Source organism: Bos javanicus, chromosome 19, assembly GCF_032452875.1.
Source record: "Bos javanicus breed banteng chromosome 19, ARS-OSU_banteng_1.0, whole genome shotgun sequence".
Classification (NCBI taxonomy): Eukaryota; Metazoa; Chordata; class Mammalia; order Artiodactyla; family Bovidae; genus Bos; species Bos javanicus.
In genome coordinates, this window is record NC_083886.1 from 52,579,848 (window position 1) to 52,602,451 (window position 22,604).

General features: G+C 49.1%; 1 pseudogene; it reads left to right on the plus strand.

Moving 5' to 3' along the window:
- Window positions 1–5,988: 5,988 nt before the first annotated feature.
- Window positions 5,989–7,519, plus strand: LOC133232753 (large ribosomal subunit protein uL1-like; annotated as a pseudogene).
- The last annotated feature ends 15,085 nt before the right edge of the window (window positions 7,520–22,604 follow it).

The following is a 22,604-nucleotide window of genomic DNA, read 5'->3' on the forward strand; positions in this document are numbered from 1 at the left end:
ACAGTGGTGTAGACTGGTCCACAGGCTGGCCCAGCTGGTTTTCCTTAACTAGCTTCCCCAGTCTTCTGTCACCCATTCTCCCAGCTGACCCCAGAGCTCACCTGCAGTGGCTCCTCTATGCCACGGACTTCTGCAGAAAAAATCTGATGCCTTCTCTGAGTAATGGCCTCAACCTCTGAGAGGTGGGAATTGATGGAACCCTGGAGCAACAAAGCTGGGGTTTATCCACCATTCCCATTCCTCGAGGCGGCTGGTGATGGGGTCGTGACAGCTGCTCACCTAGGGTGGACTGGCCTGAGCCACGAGTGGGCAGGGGCACACTGGTTGAGCCTTGTCTTCAGCATCAGAGAAATGTTGGAGAGGGAACAGAAGTTTTAAGGGTTGGACATCGAGCGGCCTGAAGCCTCAAAGAAATCTCTGGTCAGCCAGTTCAGGGTCGCAGTGAGATCCAGAGCCCTCTGTTTCCAGCTGAGTTGTATCCCCCCAAAATGTGTATAGTGGCAGAAAGCGAAGAGGAACTAAAGAGCCTCTTGATGAGGGTGAAAGAGGAGAGTGAAAGAGCCAACTTAAAACTAAATACTAAAAAAACTAAGGTCATGTCATCCAGCCCCATTACTGCATGACAAATAGAAGCAGAAAAGGTGAAAGTAGTGACAGATTTCCTCTTCTTGGGCTCCAGAATCCCTGCAGACGGTGACTGCAGCCATGAAACCAGAGGATGATTGCTTCTTGGCAGGGAAGCGATGACAAACCTAGACAGTGTGTTGAAAAGCAGAGACATTACTCTGCTGACAACGGTCTATGTAATCAAGGCTTTGGTCTTCCCAGTGATCACGTACAGGTGTGAGAGCCGGATTGGAAAGAAGGCAGAACACCAAAGAATTAATGCCTTTGAACTGTAATGCTGGAGATGACTCCTGAAAGTCCTTTGGACAGCAAGGAGACCAAACTAGTCAATTTTAAGGGAAATCAACCCTGTTTATTCACTGGAAGGACTGCAGTGGAAAGACTGTTGCTGAAGCTCCAGTAGTTTGGTCATCTGATGAGAACAGACAACCCACTGGAAAAGTCCCTGATGCTGGGAAAGATTGAGGGCAGAAGAAGAGGACGTCAGAGGATGAGATGGCTGGACGGCATCATTGATACAATGAACAGGAACTTGGGCAAACTCCGGGAAGGACAGGGAGGCCTGGCGTGCTGCAGTCCATGGGGTCAAAAAGAGTCTGACACGACTGGGCGACTGAACAACAACAGCAACAAAACGTGCATGAACCCCCAGCACCTTGGGATGAGACTGTGTTTAGAGATGGGGCTTTTTCAGAGGTAATTAAGGTAAAATGAGGCCTTCAGAGTGGACACTAACCCAATCTGACTGTATCCTTATAAGAAGAGGAGATTAGAACACAGACACTCACAGAGGGACGCCCGTGTGAGGACGCAGGGAGAATGCAGGGCCGCATGCCCAGGAGAGGTCTTAGGAGGAGCCAGCCTTGTACACTCTGGTCTTGGGCATCCGGGCTCCAGACTGTGAATTGTGATATATATGTATTTGGCTGCACTGGGTCTTAATTGCAGCATGTGTGATCGTCAGTGTGGCACTCAAACTCTTGGTTGTGACATGGGGGACCAGGGATTGAACCCGCGCCCCCTGCACTCGGAGTTCAGAGTCTTAGCCACTGGACCACAAGGGAAGTCCCGCAGACTGTAAGTTGATAAAACTCTAGTTCAAGCCACCCAGTCTGTCCAGCCGCTGTGGCAGCCCCAAGACACTCACAGAGCCATCATGCAGTACGTAGAGTCACAGCCCCTAAAGCCAGAGGGCAGGTTTGCAGGTAGTCGGGTCAAAGACTTGATTCTGGGGAGGTGTGGGGCCGCAAAGGAAAGGACGTTTGTGCTTCACCGTCTCCTGGGCCAATGTCAGGACCCATAGCAGAGGGTGGACCCTGCAACCCAGATCAGGTGTCAGAGTGGAAACCCTCAGGCCCGGAACTCAGACCTCCCGAAACTGCTGGCAGCAGAAGTGGCCACAAGCCTGGCTGGAGGAGACCAGCCTCCGGCTGCCCAGGCCACACAGGCGTCACCAGGTAGGGGTCCTTCACCAGGTCCGCCTGCCTCCCCTCCAAGCCCCTGACCATCACGAAGGGCGAGTCTTGTGTGGCCTGATGATGGGCAGAGATGGAGCATTTTCCAGGGAGCTGTGGCCAGGCATGGAGAAGGCAATGGCACCCCACTCCAGTACTTTTGCCTAGAAAATCCCATGGATGGAGGAGCCTGGTAGGCTGCAGTTCATGGGGTTGCTAGAGTCGGACACGACTGAGCAACTTCACTTTCACTTTTCACTTTCATGCATTGGAGAAGGAAATGGCAACCCACTCCAGTGTTCTTGCCTGGAGAATCCCAGGGAGGGGAAGCCTGGTTGGCTGCCGTTTATGGGGTCGCACAGAGTCGGACACGACTGAAGCGACGCAGCAGCAGCAGCAGCAGTGGCCAGGCAGGCATGTGCCAGCAGGACCCAGGAGAAGGAGAAGTGGATATTGAGGATCTGGAGCAAATGGTGGAACTTGCCTAGGGAGGGGGAAGGTACTGATAAGGGCATTTTCCAAATCCTGGCAAGGACACCTGGACTGGGTCCTAAGAGGCTGCTGGAATGGCTCGTGGGAGACAGGACGACAGAGTCTGGGGAAACGGGTAGAGCTGGGGGATGTATTTGCAAGAGGACCTGCAGCTGATGGAGAACAATAAGGAAGCCCTGGGAGGGAGCTCCCAGGCCCCCATGGCATGGCTGTCACGTCCCTAGGTCTTTGCTGGGTGCTGGCTGGACACGGTGGCTCCTTCCTCGGGGCCAGAGCAAGATGGCAGCCAGTCTTTAATGTTATCTCACAAGGGACATCCTGTCACTTTGTCACCTTCTATTAGAGGCAAGTCGAGTCTGCACTCAGGAGAGAGGACTTCATGAGGGCGTGGATGACAGGGTAGGGTCCTGGGGCAGTTAGAGGAGCCCCCTCAGGGAGTGGGGGTGGGCAGCCATGAGGGCATTGCTTCATTTTTATCCCCTAGAAAGGTCAAGGGTGGGTGACCCTTCCCTGACACTCCAGACCCGAGCCTCGACCCAGGACAGAGGAGACCACTCAGATATCTCCAGAGCTGCAGATGAGGGTGTTGACCCTGAGACCAAGACATGAAGGAACCATGAAGCCTCCCTTTTGGGTGGGGGCGTCCAGACTCTTAAAGACCTAAGACACAGACTCCTTAAAAAGTTAGACATGGAATCACCATGTGATCCAGCAAGTCCACTCCTGGGTGTATTCCCAAAAGAACTGAATATGGGGCTTGAACAGATATGTGTACGTTCGTGTTCATAGCATCACTATGAAATATATATTTTTAAATACATATTTTAAAATATATATATTTATTATTTATTTATTTTAGTTTTTGGCTCTGCTGGGTCTCGGTTGCTGTAAGTGGGCTTTCTCTTTATGTTACTTGTTATATTTTATTGTATTTTACCACAATGAAAAAAATTTTAAGTCTTAAGATGCAGGGAGGCTTATACATGTCATACCTTTTTTTTTTTGAATCTTTTAAAAATTTTATTTATTTATTATTTTATTGAAGGATAATTGCTTTACAGAATGTTGTTATTTTCTGTCAAACCTCAACATGAATCGGCCATAGGTGTACATATATCCTCTCCCTTTTGAACCTCCCTCCCATCTCCCTTCTCATCCTGCTGCTCTAGGTTGATACAGAGCCCCTGTTTGAGTTTCCTGAGCTGTACAGCAAATTCATACCCTTGTTTAATTCTGGGGCATGACTGCTGCCAGCACTAGCCATGAAGCGGGGCCCTGAGCGCAGCAGCCCAGCAGGCCAGCTCCTCCCTCAGCCTCCGCTGAGTCCTGCACGCACCCACCCAGGGAGCGTGCTTCCTGCGTCCTCATCAGAGGGGAAGTGGTGGCATGTTCCCCTGCCCTGGGGCCCTGTCTCCGCGGCTGCTGCCGCCAACTCTAATATTGGGAAACAGGAAAGATGTTTCTGGTTGTGAGTTGTTGGAAACTCAACTAGCTGGCTGGAAGGATAAATGGATGGAAAAACAACATGCTTTAGGGTCCAGCCTGACCCTGACCCTCACCGGGGCCTGGTGGACCCTCTGGAAGGAGTGACCTGTAGAGCCCACAGTGACCAGACCTCCAGGGATGATGGGGTCCAGGGCTGAGCCTGGACACTGGGACCTGTGGTGGGAGGTGAGCCCCCCTGCCCAGGGTGCAGAGTGTCCCCAGATAGCTGACCCCTGCTGCCAGGTGTGGCCCCTGCAGTGGCCGTGCGTGGCAGTGCAGGCAAGGGTGGCTAGTCCTCCAGTTCCCCTCACTGGGAGCTCTGTGTTGGCTGCTGGAAGAGAGGGAGCCCCACCGGGGTCCTGGGCTTCCTGGTCACCCTCCTAGGGTCTGGAAAATAAAGCTGGGCCCAGTTAGCTTATGTGAGGAAGGAGCTGGTCGACCACAGTGCAGAAGAGGGGGGTTGGAGGATGAAGGGAGGATGCAAAGACGCGGGAGACCACACCGGAAACTTGACCAGCCCCTCTCAGCACCCCTTCACTGCACCCCATGTCCAGTGCCCCCAGGGCCTACAGTAATGGGTTTCCTCTGAAGCCCTCTCTCCTCCCAGCCCTCCCTTGTTCCACTGGAACCCCACCATCACACCCCCAAAATTATTCACCAAAGGCTGCTGCTGCTGCTAAGTCGCTTCAGTCGTGTCCAACTCTGTGCGACCCCATAGACGGCAGCCCACCAGGCTCCCCCGTCCCTGGGGTTCTCAGCCAGAGCCTTCTTTCCACACTCTGCCCCCAGGCCAGCTGGGATCGAGACCCTGCTGCAGAACGCCCACTGTCCGCAGCAACAATCAGAACAGACAGATGCTCCCCACGGGACAGACTGGCCACAGGGTCTGGTCTTGCCCCCTTGTATCTTTCCCAGCCAGCTTTCAGACCACACAGAATGGCTCTGCACTCTCCACCCAGTCACCCGCTGGCCCTTCCGGGCTTGATCACGGTACCCTGTGAGTCCTCGTGGCTTGCCCTCCCCCATCCTTCCTGCCTGCCCCCTCCTCCAGGAGTAAGGCTCTCGTGTCTGAATCCTCTCTCCCGTCAGCCCAGTAGCCCACACGGGGCACTGGTGATGCTGGTGGAGTGTCCGGTCGTGGACCTGGGTCATATCCCCTCTCCCAAAGGCTGGCTGAGCTCCAGGAAGGCTGAGGGTCTGGAGGAGCCCCTGTTCCGAAACCTGAGTTCTCCTCCCCACCTGGGCCAGGCCGCTGCCCTCTCTCTGAAGGCGCTGGGTTTTACCCTGGGCGGGTGGCTTTGATGGGATCTAGACCCTCACCTTTTGGAGTTTTGTATTAATACTTTCTAGACCACTGCTGTTCCTGGAAAACATTCCAGCCAAATTTTCCTTTGGTCACCCTCCTTTCATCTTGGAAGGCAGCCTGGCAAAGGGGAGCCCCGTTAGCCCCTGCTAGGCAGCAGTCCCCCCAGTCATTGGGCCTCCCTATACCTCCAGCTCTGAACCCTCCTGGCCATAGTGTCACCAGGCTGCCACCCAGCGGCCACTCGGGGAGTGGACAGCTTTCTGTTTGGCAACCGGCCTGCTGGATGGACCCACCCAGGCCCAGCTGCTTCTCCCATCTATTTTCTCCCTCACCCACTCACTCATCTGTTCACTCATTCATTCACTTAGCAGACCACTGGGAGCCCAGCTGAGCCAGATCCCGACGGATCTCATGGCTGGAAGGACTCAGCCAGAGAAAGAGCTCAGCCCTCCTCCCAAGGGGCTGACTTTCTAGCTGGGACACAGATGGGGTCCAACAACTGGGGATGGTGGGATGAATTGGGAGATTGGGATTGATATACATACACTGAAAGCGAAAAAGTGTCAGTTGCTTAGTCATTTCCAACTCTTTGCAGCTCCATGGATTGTAGCCTGCCAGGCTCCTATGTCCATGGAATTCTCCAGGCAAGAATCTGGAGTGGGTGCCTTTCCCTTCTCCAGGGGATCTTCCCGACCCAGGGTTCGAAGCTGGGTCTCCTGCATTGCAGGCGATTCTTTACCATCTGAGCTACCAGGGAAGCCCCATAAATACACCACCATGTGTAAAATGTAGTGGGAACCTTCTGTATGGCCCGGGGAACTCAGCTCGGTGCTCTGTGATGACCTAGAGAGGTGGGATGGGGGGGCGGTGCAGTGGAAGGGAGGTCCAAGAGAGAGGGGATATATGTATACATATAGCTGATTCAGTCCATTGTAGAGCAGAAACTAATACAACATGGTAAAGCAATTATACACCAATTTAAAAAAAAGGCAACTCTTTTCTGGTTTTCAGGGTTCAAGGAACCATGAGCAGCAGTCTCCTGAGACACCCTCTATAGGCAGTGCAGGAAGTCCTGTCCAGGAACAGCACAAGCCCTGGAAGTGTTTGGAGACGGTGGAGCTTCAGGGCAGCCTGAAGAACTATGACCCTCAGAAGGGCAAATGCTTCCCAGGCACTATCAGGCTTAATGCCCTGCTTGTGGTGTCCACTCCCCACCCCAAGTATGTGTCCTGGGGGACCAGCAGCAGTGTGATAAGGCCAAGGCTTGGCTATCCCCCACATGGACAGCAAGGTGCTGAAGAAACTCAACAAGAGCAAGAAACTGGTCAAGAAGCTGGCCAAGAAGTATGATGTCTTTCTGGCTTCAGCGTCTCTCCCTGATTAAGCAGATCCCACGAATCCTGGGCCCAGACCTGAACAAGGCTGGCAAGTTCCCATCCTTGCTGACCCACAGTGGGAACATGGTGGCCGAAGCTGATGAAGTGAAGTCCACGATCAAGTTCCAGATGCAGAAGCTGCTGTGTCTGGCAGTGGCTGTTGGCGACGTGAAGATGACAGACGAGGAGCTGTGTACAACATCCACTTAGCTGTCAACTTCCTGGTATCATTGCTCAAGGAAAGTTGGCAGCACATCAGGGCCTTGTCCATTAAAAGCACCACGGGCAAGCCCCAGCAACCTGTACTAAGGCACAGCTTAATAAACCATACTCCACACACACAAACAAGAGGCAAGATTGAAACTTCCATTGAATTTATGTCAGAAAATACTTGAGATTGGTTGAACTACCTCACAATAAAAATTAAACCCATCAGACTGATAAAACAAAAGCAACCGGGCAGATGACAGGAGGGATGAGAAAGTAGGGGGGCTCCTTCTGTCCCAGCCTCACGGATTCTGCCTGTCATTCTGCCCGGGGCCACGTTGTGGGCGAGAAGATGCTGCTTCTGTGAGAGTCGTGGCCTCCTCCCCCCAGGCTGTGGCCCGAGTCATCAGTGGACTGCATCTGTTCCAGGGGCTCCCCCACTCCACCCAGCTTCTCTCTGCATTTTTAACTCACCTGTGAGGACTGTCCTTTTTTAGTTTTAGTAAATCATTCTTTATTTTTGGCTGCACTGGGTCTTCGTTGCTGCTCGCGGGCTGTCTCTAGCTGCGGCAGGTGGGAGCTTCTCTTCATTGTGGCGTGTGGGTTTTAGGGCTCATGGATTTAGTTGCTTCGTGGCCTGTGGGATCTTCCTGGACCAAGGGTGGAAGCCGTGCGCCCTGCATTGGAAGGCAGAGTCTTAACCATTGGACCATCAGGGAAGTCCCTGTTTTCTTTTAACAGCTTTGTTGAGACGTAATTCACATACCATATAATTCACTCATCTGAAGCGCACAGTTCAGTGGTTTTTAGTGTGTTCACAGCCATGCAGCTGTCACCACAGTTAATTTTTAGAACACTTCATCACTTCAAAAGGAAACCTCCTGGCTTCTAGCCCCCATCCCTCAGCCCTCCATCCCTCCCAGCCCTGCTGCTGCTGCTGCTGCTGCGTCGCTTCAGTCGTGTCCGACTCTGTGCGACCCCATAGACAGCAGCCCACCAGGCTTCCCGTCCCTGGGATTCTCCAGGCAAGAACACTGGAGTGGGTTGCCATTTCCTTCTCCAATGCATGAAAGTGAAAAGTGAAAGTGAAGTCGCTCAGTCGTGTCCGAGTCTAGCAACCTCATGGACTACAGCCTACCAGGCTCCTCTGTCCATGGGATTTTCCAGGTAAAAGTACTGAAGTTGGGTGCCATTGCCTTCTCCCAGCCCTAGGCAAGTGCTAATACACTCTCTGTTTCTATGAGTTTGTCTGACTCTTTTCACTGAGCTTAATGTTTGCCAAAGCCCTTGACTGTGTGGATCACAATAAACTGTGGAAAATTCTGAAAGAGATGGGAATACCAGACCACCTGACCTGCCTCTTGAGAAACCTATACGCAGGTCAGGAAGCAACAGTTAGAACTGGACATGGAACAACAGACTGGTTCCAAGTAGGAAAAGGAGTACATCAAGGCTGTATATTGTCACCCTGCTTATTTAACTTATATGCAGCTACATCATGAGAAATGCTGGGCTGGAAGAAGCACAAGCTGGAATCAAGATTGCCAGGAGAAATATCAATAACCTCAGATATGCAGATGACACCACCCTAATGGCAGAAAGTGAAGAGGAACTAAAAAGCCTCTTGATGAAAGTGAAAGAGGAGAGTGAAAAAGTTGGCTTAAAGCTCAACATTCATAAAACTAAGATCATGGCATCGGGTCCCATCACTTCATGTCAAATAGATGGGAAAACAGTGGAAACAGTGTCAGACTTTATTTTGGGGGGCTCAAAAATCACTGCAGATGGTGTTCGCAGCCATGAAATTAAAAGACGCTTACTCCTTGGAAGGAAAGTTATGACCAACCTAGATAGCATATTCAAAAGCAGAGAGATCACTTTGCCAACAAAGGTCCGTCTAGTCAAGGCTATGGTTTTTCCAGTGGTCATGTATGGATGTGAGAGTTGGACTGTGAAGAAAGCTGAGCGCCAAAGAATTGATGCTTTTGAACTGTGGTGTTGGAGAAGACTCTTGAGAGTCCCTTGGACTGCAAGGAGATCCAACCAGTCCATCCTAAAGGAGATCAGTCCTCCTGGGTGTTCACTGAAAGAACTGATGCTTAGGCTGAAACTCCAGTACTTTGGCCACCTCATGTGAAGAGATGACTCATTGGAAAAGACCCTGATGCTGGGAGGGATTGAGGGCAGGAGGAGAAGGGGATGACAGAATATGAGATGGCTGGATGGCATCACCGACTCGATGGATGTGAGTCTGAGTGAACTCTAGGAGTTGGTGATGGACAGGGAGGTCTGGTGTGCTGTGATTCATGGGGTCACAAATGGTCGGACACGACTGAGTGATTGAACTGAATTGAACTGAATGTCTTCAGGGTGTAGCTGTGTTTTAACAGGAGTGAGGGTTTCATTCCCTTTAAAAGCTGGATAGGTCCACCTATTGAATGGATGGACCACGATTTGTTTATCGCTTCATACACAGATGGACTTCTGGAGACTGTGATAAGGCGGCTGTGATCACCCATTTAACAGCCTTTCATGTGGACACATGTTATCATTTCTCTTGGGAATAAACCCAGAAGAGGAATTGCTAGGTAACATGATAACTCATAGGGCTTCCCTGGTGGCTCAGCTGGTAAAGAATCGGCCTGCAATGTGGGAGATTTGGGTTCAATCCCTGGGTCAGGAAGATGGGAATGGCTACCCACTCCAGTATTTTTGCCTGGAGAATTCCATGGACAGAGGAGCCTGGCGGGCTATAGTCCATAGCGTCCAAGAGAGTTGAACACGCCTGAGTGACTTAATACTTTCATAGCAACTCTTAGTAACTAAACAGTGACAACCATGGTAACTCTATATTCAATTGATGAACTGCCAGCCCTGAGAATCCTTCAATACCCACGCCTGACCCAGTCACAGCCCTGATCAAGGCCCTCTGACAGTGTCTGACCTCATAGCCCAGGCCCTGCTGGCCCACCTTCTGCCCTCCACCCTCCACCCGCTGGCTTCCATCCTGGACTCAGCCCCCAGGCTCCCGCCCACTGCAGGGGTTTGGCAAGCACCAGGTTCTCCACATGGAGCTCTCCTGCCTCCCTCCTGCTTTTCTTCTGTCCTCCCAGAATTCCTCCCAGAAACACAGGCAGGCTCCCAGAAGTCCTTTCCTACTTTGCTTCCATGGCGTTTATGCAATTAGTTAATTAGAATCCACGTCTGGAGGCACCAGAAGGGCAAGTACTCTATGTTTTAAAGTACATAATAGATTGTGGTACTGGATTACAAAACCTAATACAATTTTTTTTTTTTTTCATGGAAAAGAAAAGCACACAATAGATGTTTCAAATTATTCGGTAGAAGAAGAAATTCTTTGAGCAAAAGGCCATCCAGACCTGTTTTAATTTCTAAATAGGATTGGGATGGGCTGAGCTCCCTTTTGCCTGCATAACTTTCTGCAGCCCTCGGCTCTTTTCTGGTAAGAGTATTTTGGTTTCCTTTTGGGGTCTCTCTCCCCACTCTTAGTCTAGGGGAGGTTAGAAACCCATATTGGCCAGCCAGTCTGTCCTTGGCAGCTGAAGTTGGTTCACAGAGGCAAATGGCTCAGGTGGGGGCAATGAGAAGTCACCCAGGTCTGCTCTCGTTTTCTCCATGGAGACGGTGAGCTGGCACAATGTGGCCAGGATTTCAGAAGAGACTGCCCAGGAATGAAGCCATGTGGAGGAAAGTCAGACTGAAACAGGAAGAGAGATGGATGACACATCCGGATTAAGTCATGCCTTATGTCCAGGTGAGTCAATACATTCCCCCATGCAGAAATCCGTTTGAACTGGGTTTCTGTACTACGTAATCAAACGATTCCTGATTAACGCAGGGTCTGCATGTGTGTGTGCTCAGTCACTTCAATCGTGTCCAATTCTTTGTGACCTTATGGAGCCCACCAAGCTCCTCTGTCCACGGGGATTCTCCAGGCAAGAATACTTGAGTGGACTGCTGTGCCCTCCTCCAGGGGCTCTTCCCAACTCAGGGATCGAACCTGTGTCTCTTGAATTGTAAGCAGATTCTTTACTGCTGAGCCATGGGGGAAGCCCAGTGCAGGGTCTACGGCCCAGAAAAGTTTTGCAATCTTAGCGCATTTTCTATCAGGTGGATTTTTTTCTTAGTGATTTGTAAGAGCAATTAGTATATTAGGAACTTTTTACCATATACTTTGCAAATGTTTTCTCTGATCTGTTTGTGCATGTTTGTATGTATTTCTTTATAGAATGTTTTGTCATGCATAATTCCAAAAATTGTTGTATGATCAAATGTCTGTCTTTCCTCCCATAATTTGTGGTCTTTAATTTTACTGTATCTTTTTATGGCAATGCCCTTTATCAGATCAACAAGTTGTTCTTCTACTCCTAGGTTGCTAGACGATTTTTAAAAAATCACAAATGAGTTTTCAATTGTTTCAAGTCCTCCTTCTGCATCTGTTAAGATGATCGTGGATTTTGTTTTCCTTTAACCTGTAATGGAAAGTACATACATCAGTTTCCTGACATTGAAAACCCACTGTAAACCCAACATGGTCAGAGGTCTAACATTTTTTGTTATATAGTTGACTTCAATTTATTAAAAGTTTCTTTGGGTTTTCTGCATTCACCATCAGGAATTAGATTGGTCTTTTAACTTTCGTTTTGGAGTTGAGATCATGCTAGCCTTCCCTGATTTTTTTTTAAACTTATTTTTGGCTGTGCCATGTAGCATGAGGGGTCCTCCCCGATCTGAGGTCAAACCCATTCTCTCTCTTCATTCCCCCTCAAAGTTGAGAGTCTTAACCACTGGACAGCCAGGAAGTCTCTAAAATTGTTAAGATAGGGAGTTTTCTGCTCCACGATCACAGTAAAAATTCACCTGTGAAATGAGCCATATCTGGTGTGCTTGTGTGTGAGTTTTGGTCAAACATTGTGGCAGTAACCAAAGACCATGTAAATCAGAACAAGAGAGGCTATGTGCTCACCTTGCTCTGATAGGGAAGTAGCCCCCTCACTTGCATGCTGGAGAGATTCAAGGCAGACAGAGGAGGGGGCAGCTCCATCGTGAAAGGGGAGCTCAGGTGCACTCCAAGAGGGGGCTATGGGCTTGGGGAAGCTGTGGGCAGCCGACTGGAGGTGCTGCAACCCATCTGGTTGGTTACAGCAGTGTGCTTGACTTTCTCTGGTTGGTCCTGAGCCGGAAGTGGAGGCAGAAATTAGGGAAGCTGGCCGGTATTGGCCAAGTCCTGGCCGTTTGGGGCTGGCTGAGTTCTGTTGGCATATCTAGTGGCTGTGTGTGTGTGTGTGTGTGTGTGTGCATTCTCAGTCGTGTCTGACTCCTTGCGACCCTCTAGACTGTGGCCTTCCAGGCTCCTCTGTCCATGGAATTTCCCAGGCAAGAATACGAGAGTGGGTTGGTTGCCATTTGTTCCTCTGGGGATCTTCCCCACCCAGGGATTGAACCTGCGTCTCTTGCCTCCTCTTCATTGGCAGGCGGATTCTTTACCACTGCCCCACCTGGGAAGCCTGCTAGTAGTCATGGTCCCAGTATTTCAATCTCTCTGTGTTTTCCTAGAATGTTACCCCTTTCTTTTTCCCTTTTAAATGTACTGGTATCAAGTTGTTTGTAGGATTCGCTAATAATTTCAATATCTAATATTTCTTTTATATGTTTTTCTCTTTCATTGCAGATTCATGTCTTTTCTCATTGTTCTTGTTGGACATGTTAGTGGTGTGATGACATGACACGTCTTTTTAAAGTACCAGTTTTTTTAATTAATTTATTCATTTACTTTTGGCCATGTTGCATGACCAGTGGGATCTTTGTTCCCCAACCAAGGATCGAACTTGCACTCCCTACATTGGGAGCACTGAGTCTTAACCACTGGGCCACAGAAAGTCCCCTAAAGTACCAGTTCTGAGTTTTTGTTAGTCAATTTCCATTTCTTTCCTTTCTGTTCTTACCTTTGGTACTTGCTTCTGCTCCCTGGGATTTACTCTGCTCTTTTGTAATTGCTTAAATTGAATATTTAGATACTTTTTTTAACCCTTTCAGTTTTGTGATAAATGCTTTTAAGGCTATATGCTTCCATTCAGTGTTGCAACTTACTACGTGTCATATTTCCATTGTTGGGCAATTCAAAAATTTTCAGTTTCCATTGTGATTATCTCTTTAGAAGCTGTTATTTAGGAGAATGCATGTTTTAGTTTCTAGGAATATGGCATTCTTTACAAAAATCCAAACTCTCTTTTTACACAAAAAGAAAATTTAATTCTAGGAGGGGTTTTTTTTGTTTTTTTTTTTTTTTTGGTAGTTTTCTTGGGATTTTCTACATTGAGAGTCATATGATCTGAAATAGGGGCAGTTTTATTTCTTCCTTCTCATGTATGAATGCCTTATATTTTCTTGCCTTTGTCCACTGGCTAGAAACTCCATCCAATCCTACACTGCATAAGGATGGTGAGAGTGGACAGCCTTGCCTCATTCTAATTTACAGGGAAAGTATTCAATCTTTCACTATTAAGTATATAATGTTAGCTGTAGGTTTTTGCATCTATCATAAGAGAAGTGTGTCTCCCGTTTTCTTATTTTGTATTGTCTTTGTTTGGTTATGGTATCTGGACAATACTAACTTCACGAAATAAATTGAGAAGTATCTCCTCCTCTTGTTTTATGGATGAGATTGTGTAAATTTTTTCTTTAAATGTTTGGTAGAATTCTCCATGAAACCACCTGGGCTGTTTGGGTCTTCCTTTGGGAGACCCAAACCTTTGGGAGATTATGGAGTCACTGTCCATAATAGTTATGGGGCTATTCCCACGGTCCATTCTAAACTGGATAGGTTGTGGTGGTTTGTACTTTTTCCAGGACTTGTTCCAGTTCATCTCAATCATCACATTATGCTTTGCGGTTGTTTGTAATATTCCCTTGCCTCCCTTTTCGTGTCTGCAAGGTCTGTAGTGATGTCCCCCTTTATCAGTCTTGCTATGAGTTTGCCATTTTGATTAATCTTTTCAAAGAAATACATTCTGTTTCATTGATTTTTTCTATTTTTTGTCTATTTACAACTTAATTGGTTTCTGCCTTTAGAATTTCCTTCTTTTTACTTTCGATTTATTTTTGCTCTTCTTTTTCTACTTCATAAGAAGGCAATGGCACCCCACTCCAGTGCTCTTGCCTGGAAAATCCCATGGATGGAGGAGCCTGGTGGGCTGCAGTCCATGGGGTCGCTAAGAGTCGGACATGACTGAGCGACTTCGCTTTCACTTTTCACTTTCGTGCATTGGAGAAGGAAATGGCAACCCACTCCAGTGTTCTTGCCTGGAGAATCCCAGGGACGGCGGAGCCTGGTGGGCTGCTGTCTATGGGGTCACACAGAGTCGGACACGACTGAAGCGACTTAGCAAGGTGGAAGCTTACATTTTTTTTTTTCATTTGAAAGATCTATTCTTATATAGTTTTTTCTCATATAAGCATTTAATGCTATGAGTTCCCTCTAAACCCCGTGTTTGTTGCTGACCAGACATTTTTCACATTTTTATATGTTGTATTTTCATTTTTATTCAGTTCAGCTTATTCTGTAGCTTCCCTTGAGATGTCCTCTTTTGACCTGCTGATGATTTTGACATGTGTTTTTTCCAAGTGTTTGGATTTTCTTGTTATCTTTCTGTTGAAGACTTCTAGTTTGATTCCACCATGATCAGAGACACAACTTCTATGATTTCAGTCCTTTAAATCTATTGATGCTTGTTTTCTGGCTACTGTGGAATATGTTCCCCGGGCATTTCAGCAGAAGGTACATTCAGGTGGTTCCTGGTGGCTGCTGTGACCATGATCACACGGCAATTAGAACTGCATGTTGTGCCTTGCTCTTGTGGGTGGAAAGTCCGATAAATGCCAGTTAGATTCTGTTGGCTGATAATATTGAAGCCTTTAACATCCCAACTGACTTTCTAGATTTCTAGAAAATCAGAAATCTAGATTTCTATCAACTACTGAGAGAGGGGTGGTGATGTCTCTAGCTATAATTATGGATTTGTCTTATTTTTAAAAATGAGAGTCTTCAGATAACTAACTTTTGAGTACAAGAGCAGATGAAAAATTTCGTATAATATGAGAGAACACTATTGGTGTAAAGCTTGTGCAATAGAGCCCAATTCAGTCTCAGAGGGAAAACTTTATAGCCTTAAATACATAACTTAGAAAACATGAATGATTAGTAATCACTCTAGTGATTAAAAGAATATTAAGGAAATATAATGAACAACTCTATGTCAATACCTTTGACAAATGCCTTGAGAAACAAATTGCCAAACTCACCAAATAAGAAGATAACCTGAATAGCCCTATGTCTCTTTTAAAAATGGAACTGTTAGTTTAAAATCTTCCCTTGGGAATTCCTTAGCAGTCCAGTGGTTAGGATTCTGTGCTTTCACTTCTGAGGTGAGAGGCTATGATCCCTGATCAGGGAACTAATATTCTCCATGCCAAGAGGCTAAAAAAAAGGGAGGGGGTAGTGGAGACTTAAATAAAATAAAATTAAAATCTTCCCACAAAGAAAACTGAAATTGCTTGGTGAGGTTATGTTTTTAAAAACTCAATAATGAGAAAGCAATTTAATTATTAAAAAAAAATTGGTCAAAGTGGTTGAAAAAGACACCTTACCAAAGAAAATACATAGATGACAAATAAGTAAGCCCATGAAAGATGGTCTACATATTTAGTCATTAGGAAAATGCAATTTAGAACTACAATGAGATCCCACTGCATAATATGAAAAGGGCTAAAAAAATAATCTGACTCTACCAAGCGCTGGAGGGAGTTGAAATTCCTTTACTACTGGTGGTGAAAATGGTACAACCCTGTGGAAAACTGTCACTTTCTTAGTGATTTTTACCAAGAGGAATGAAAGTACATATGTGTCCATACAAACACTGCAAAAATTTTCATAGCTGCTTTATTTGTAATATCCCAAAACTGGAGACAGCCCTACTGTCCATCAGTGGGTGAGTGGACAAGCACATTGAGGTCTCTTCATCCATGCAGTGGCATGGTCCCTGGTGTGAAATGTCCTGAGCAACTTATATGAATCTCAGAGTTCTTATGCTGAGCAAGGAAATCTGACAAAAAGAGAGCATGTTATGTGTTTTCATTATATGGGAGTATAGAATATAGAAGTCCATAAGAAATCCATGAAATAAATCTCTAGACATCTACAACCTGTCAGTGATTGTTTGAGGATGGGGAGGGCAAAGAGGGGCCAGAGGAGGATTTGGGGGCAATGTTTGCAATCTGGCCTGGGGTGGCAGTTTCAAGGTTGTTGTCTGCACAAACTTTAAAATTGTGTGCTGCGATTGTGCACGGTTCATCACGTTAGGACGAATTACACGACAGTGACACTGTTAAGACCTCTCAAGTGGCCTTCTGGAACATTGGCTCTTGGGAAGGTCCTTCTGGAACCCAGTAGCTGTGCTGTGAGAGGCCCAAGCCACACGGAGGCCACTGGGAGGCCCCGTGGTCAGCTACTGGCCTCCCTTGGGTCCTTCATGGGAGCCTGGTCTTGGCTGTGTCACTGCAGGCCCAGGGCTAGCAGCTGGAACACCTTGGCCGGCAGGAACTGATTCATGGAAGGCAAGGAGGCCTCTGTTCCTGGCAGTTGGTGTCTGGTCGCAGGCCCTGAGCCTCTGGGGCGGGGGAGTCCATGGCCACAGCCCTGCTTCACGAGGCTGCCCAGGATCGCCCCACCCTGGGCACCAGCCTGGGACTGGGCAGCCAGGTAGCTCTGCCCTTGGCTCCACTGTCTTGTGGCAGGTCCCCTGGGAGGCCCTGGGCCAGGATGGAGGGAGGTCAGCCACCCAGGAGCCCAGGGACTGAACTATATCAGAGCAGGGGGCCCAGAAATAAGGCAGGGTCCAGACAAGGGACAGACTGACCTTCAAACAGGGTGCCGGAAACAAGAAAGAAAGGTGAGGGGTGGTGCAGAAAAAGAAAGGAAAGAAGAAAGTCTGCAGCCTGGGTGGGGCACACCAAACACCCAATCTGGGGAGAGTTAACCCAGTGGGGCAAAAGGCATCAGAGAAAATTAGAGGAATCACTCCAATTAACCATCTGCTCTCAAAGAGGAGGGGACACACCCATGGGGGAGGAGGGGTGGCAGAGGGAACAAAGGGCTGGAGGGCATGGGGTGTGGCAGCAGGTCACAGACTAAAAGCACCGGACAGAGCAGAGAAGAGGTCAGAGGTGACCCTAAGCTGAGGCAGAATGTTCTTAAAGGCACAGCAGAAGCCAAGCAGGGATGTGGGGAAGCCGATATTACAGACCAAGGGCACGCCTGGCTCCGGGAACTTTGCCAAGCTGACCCTGAGACAAATAGATCCTGGTTGTTTCTGACGTTCAGGGCCAAAGAACTATTTAGGCTTCAACCCAAAACGAGGCTGTCACCCAGAGAGGGTGGGGAATCAGGTCAGCGTTTACAGGGGAGATGGCATCTGGAAGCTTACAGAAGTTAAGCTGTGGTTCAGGCTCCAGAGTGATGAGCAGACCCCAGACCTCCAACCCTACCCAGCCTTTCTGGGAAAGACCACCCACAAAAGAAACCCTGGCAGTCCAGACAAGCAAGAAGATTGCTAGAGAGGCCAGGGAGAGGGCAGGGCCTTCAACAGCCTCCTCCAGGAGGCCAGGACAGCCCCTCTCAGGCCAGGACAGCCCCTCTCGGTCCTGGACACTGGATGGCCCTCCAGGCCCCCAGGGAGGGTGAGGGGACCTGGGTGTCCTGGAGCAGAATCAAGACCAGGGCTCAGCTTTTACAAACAGAACGGAGGCACACCCTCTGTACGACAATATACAAGACACAGCCTTGAGTGTTTAGACTTCGATGATGTAAAACTATCGTGTTGTTACCAAGTCTAAGCTCGTACTACTGGCCTCCTGACAGGCCAATAATCAAGAGACAAATTGTTGGGGCAAGGAATATGACTTTATTTGGAAAGCCAGCAAATCGCCAAGATGGTAGGCTCATTCACCCCTCCCCACAAAGAGCCATCTTGCCTGAGTTAGAATTCAGGTTTCTTTTATATTAAATGGGAAGGGAGTTAAAGTCAAACATTTCCCGGTTCCCATCAGCCTCTGGAGGGGGTGTGTTCATTTCTTTCTCCCTGCCGTCATTTCAGGTGGGCCTGGTCAGGATATTTCTTGTGAGCTAAGCAAAGGTACTTTAGCTTAATGCTCATTACCTGGGAGGTGGAGTTCCCAGAGCTGGACCAATGCATATAATTTGAGCTTATAGGCCACATTCCTTTAGCGATTAACTTGTCATAGAATACAAGGTTCTTCTTCCCCTTACAGTGTGGCTGTGAGGAGGGGACCCAACAGGATAGGCATCCTCGAGGGTCACAGGTGCGGGGAAGATGGGAGAGGGTAAGAGGTGCAGGTCACAGGTGCGGGGAAGGAGAGGGCAGGTCCCACTCCCTTCAGCTGAGAAGGGGTCCTGCTGGCCACAGAGCATGGGTCTGAGCTCTCAGGACAGAGTCCCGGCTTGTAGCACCAGTAGGACGGCAATGTGGCCATGAGGACAAGCTGTACACACACCGCCCCCCTCCACCCCCCAGGCTGCTGCCTGACCCCTGGGGATGGGAGGGCAGCTGTGGGAGCCGAGCTCAGACTGGCCTCCCAGAGGTGGTAGTGGGCCCCTGGGTGCTGTGTTGGGTGCCTTCCGGTGCCTCCAGCTTGTCAGCAATTAGGAGGTGGGGAGTGGGTGGTGTCACAAGGAGGGGAGTACGAAGGGAGCAAAACCGCGTGACCCCACTTTCTGGTGTTTCTATCCTCTTTGGGGAACTAGTATCTCTGGTGGAAAATAAATACTTTCTGAAGACTGGCATTTCCTCCCCCTCACTTCTGTTTTTCTTTTTTTTTTTTTCTGTTAAATTCAAGCAAACTGGGGAAAATACCCAAGACCTAGTGGCCGTGGTTGTTCTTCTGGGAAGGGGTCAGGGCCCGGGGTTGGCGGGAAGGAAGTAATCCATCCCCTGGAAACCCTGCTGGGTGTGCGAATTTGTATTGTGGTGCATGGGTTACTTGAAACAACTATTTATAAACACGCAGAATGACCAGTTTCAGTAACAAGGGAGTGAGGCAGGGGAGACGTGGACAGCCCAGCCTTGTCCCTGGGTCAGCTGGTGGAGGTCAGCTCCCTTCCCAGGCCACCACTCCTACCTGCCCCGTCCGGCCCTCTGTGCTCCTCTGGGCTGATTGCAAGATTTGCACCTCATCTTCAGCTGCCCCCAATGCCAGCAGCCTCGTTCCAGGATCCAGAATTCCACCAAGGGCTGGATCAACAGGGCTGGAGCAGGATAGGTACTTAGGAGTGTGTACATCACAAAGATGCCCTCCTGTCCCCAGAGTCCCCAGCGTCCATCACATCAGTGAGGCTCTCTGCTGCTGCCTCTATGGGCACCACACGGCATTCCTCATTTAATATGTTCCTTGTGTGCGTGCATGCTAAGTCACTTCAGTTGTCTGACTCTTTGCGACCCCATGGACTGTAGCCCATCAGGCTCCTCTGTCCATGGGATTCTTCAGGCAAGAATACTGGGAGACTGGCATTTCCATGTATGCCCTCCTCCAGGGGATCTTCCTGACCTAGGGATGGAGCCTGCTGGATGGAGCACTAGAGAGCCTCACTGAGACACAGTCCAGAGACCACAGAGATCAACACAGCCAGACGCCGAAGTGCAAAGGACAGGTTCTAATCAGCACTATACTCCCAGTGGGGCAATTCCAGCATGAACTGAACTCAATTTCAACTTGTGCGGAGGTGACTGGCATTTTAAAGTGAGAATATGGGAATCGGGACAGCTGAGAGCTCAGGCAGTGGAGTCAGGCAGCAGACAGTTATAAAGCAGGCAGGAGGCTGGGAGACCCCATCTGGTTGCTTAACAGCACTTGTCCGGAATGAGCCTCTGGGTTCTCACAGAGGCCCGAGATGTCCAGCCTCAGGTGGGCGCTCTAAATGGGGCTGGGGTTGCCCCAGGGATGCAGTTTGAGCTGTCAGAAACCGAGTCTTTCTAGGCCTGATGCAGAAGCAGGCTTTGAGACAAGCCTGGCTAGAGTTTAGTCAAGGAGAGAAAATTTTAGTCACCACATACCATACAATCCCTCCATTAAAAGTGTACAATTCAGGGGACTTCCTTGGTGGTCAGTGGCTAAGACTCCGTGCTCCCAATGCAGGGGTGTGCAGGTTCGATCTCTGTTCAGGGAACTAGATCCCACGTGCCAAAATTAAGACCCAGTGCAGCTAAATAAATATTTTAAAAGATAAAGTGTACAAGTCAATGAATTTTAGTATTATTCATAGAATTGTGCAATCATCCTATATTCCTACATCTGAAACATTTCCATAACTCCAGAAAGAAATCTGTCTCCATCTGTAGTCACTCCTAATTTCCCCACCCCACCCCACCCCAGCTCCTAGCAACCACTCATCTATTGGGTTGGCCAGGAAGTTCATTCTGGTTTTCCCATAAGATCATGCAGGAAAACCTGAATGAACTTTTTTGCCAACCCAATACCTCCTGTCTCTGGATCGGCCTGTTCTAAACCCTTCATACAAATGAAAAAGTGAAAGTGATATTCGCTCAGTGGCATCTGACTCTCTGTGACCCCATGGACTGTAGCCAGAATCACATAATACGTTGTCTTTAGCGACTGACTTCTTCCACTCAGCGTGTTTTCAGGTTTCATCTCTGTTGTAGCAGGGCAGTGTTTCACTCCGTTTTACGGCCAAATAGTATTGCATTATACAAATAGACCACATTTGACTTATCTGCTCATCAGGTGATGGCCACTTGGGTTGTTTCCACCTTTTTGTTGTAATGAGTAAAATGCTGCTCTGAAGATTCCTGTGCAAGTTTTTCGTGGCCAAGTGTTTCTAAGCCCCTGTAGCAATAGGCCCAAACTTGGCCAATAACTGCCAGCTTCCCTAATTTCTGCCTCCACTTCCAACTCAGCACCAACCAGAGAAAGCCAAGTACGCTCCCCTAACGAACCACAGGGGTTGCAGCACCTCCAGTCGGCCCCCTACAGCTTCCCCAAGCCCACAGCTCCCACTTGGGGTGCACCTGAGCCCCCGTCTCGTGATGAAGCCACCCCCTCCTCTGCCTGTCTTTGAGGTTCGGCCAGCATGCAAGTGAGGGGGCTGCCTCCCGCTAGAGCAAGCCGACCGAGCACACAGCTCCGCTTGTTCTCATTTTGCGTGGTCTTCGTTCATATCTACACATTTTATAGCTCCAGCTCTGTGGTCCGTTTTGAGGAACGTCTGCCTGTGTGTGGCAGGCACGCTCCCACGCTCACTCTTCGTGTGGGTGTCGTTGTTGAAAAGGCGTCTTTCCCTGCTGCTTGGTCTTGGCATCCTTGCTCAAACTTCTTGACAATGGACTCCTGTTGTGTAACTTGTTGTGAACTATTGTCTTTAAGGAAGAAAGGTGGAGATTGAATCATGAAATGCTGAGCTTGCTTCCCTGCCAGCGTGAAATCCATCACTTCCTTACCCGGAATCAGGTGACCCACAGGTGGGGCTGCTCCTCTATTTTGCTCGCCTTCTCAGGCTGGTTCTGAGCCAACACAGGTGGAGAACTCCCTGGGGAAGGGCCTCCTCAGCTCTGACTTGCCCCCTGCCTGCCTCGTTTTTCCCCTCTTGCCCCCATCCAGGAAGCTGGGCCCCTGCAGGGCAGGAGGGCAGGTACTGTGCCTGAAGCCCTCCCCCGCGGCCCACCAGTAAACACTGCAACCCTTCACTACCCTTTGCACCCCGCCCTGCAGTACCCTCCCCAAACCACATGGGGCCCTTCGTCCCCTGACACTGGTCCAGGAAGCGCCATGTAAGCTGGCTGGGCTGGGAGGAGGCTGGTGAAATGCCATCTTCCCAGGCTGCCTGGGCACTCTTGCAGGCAAGTAAAGAGGATCCCAATGCTTCAAATCAAAGCAGCTTTAAGGGCAGAGAATGTGGCCCTGTGTGGCCAACATTTCTGAGATTTGCTGTTTTCAACTTGCCAGGGGTCTGAGAGAAGTGGCAGCCTGCTCCGTGACCAGAGTCATGTGCACCCACCCCTCCTGCTTTACTTCCTGGGCTCTGGGTTCCAACCACCTCAGTGGGACTCCAGCCTGGGTGCCGGGGCACCAGACTGGGCTTTCTGTGAGGCTCTGGGTGCTCCATGCCTGCCTGCCTGCCTGGGGCTCAGGAAGTCTGGCCCACAGCCACGTGTTCTTCCAGACCCATGGCTGCTTCGTGCTCAAACACTGCAGCAGAAACTGCACTCTACACCCAGCACCGTCACCCAAAAATGTGACTCTAATCCAGGTCTCTCTGCCAGTTTTAGGAAATTCACAAAGGGGCCAAATTGGACGGGAGAAGCAACTGGATGCAGGACCCAGCTTATCTCGCGGAGAGGACGAGGAGGGGACATGCGCCATAGAGATGTGAGTAGATCTCAGCCGGACTTGATTCAAACAAAACGAACTACTTAATGACATGCACGTGGTAACCCAGGAAATTTGATGATGGTAACATGGGCCATTTTATGTACAATGAATTATTATTGCAGTTATGTTAGAACTTTTAAAAGACCATTTTCAGAGGCTTGTTAAGTATTTATCTATAAA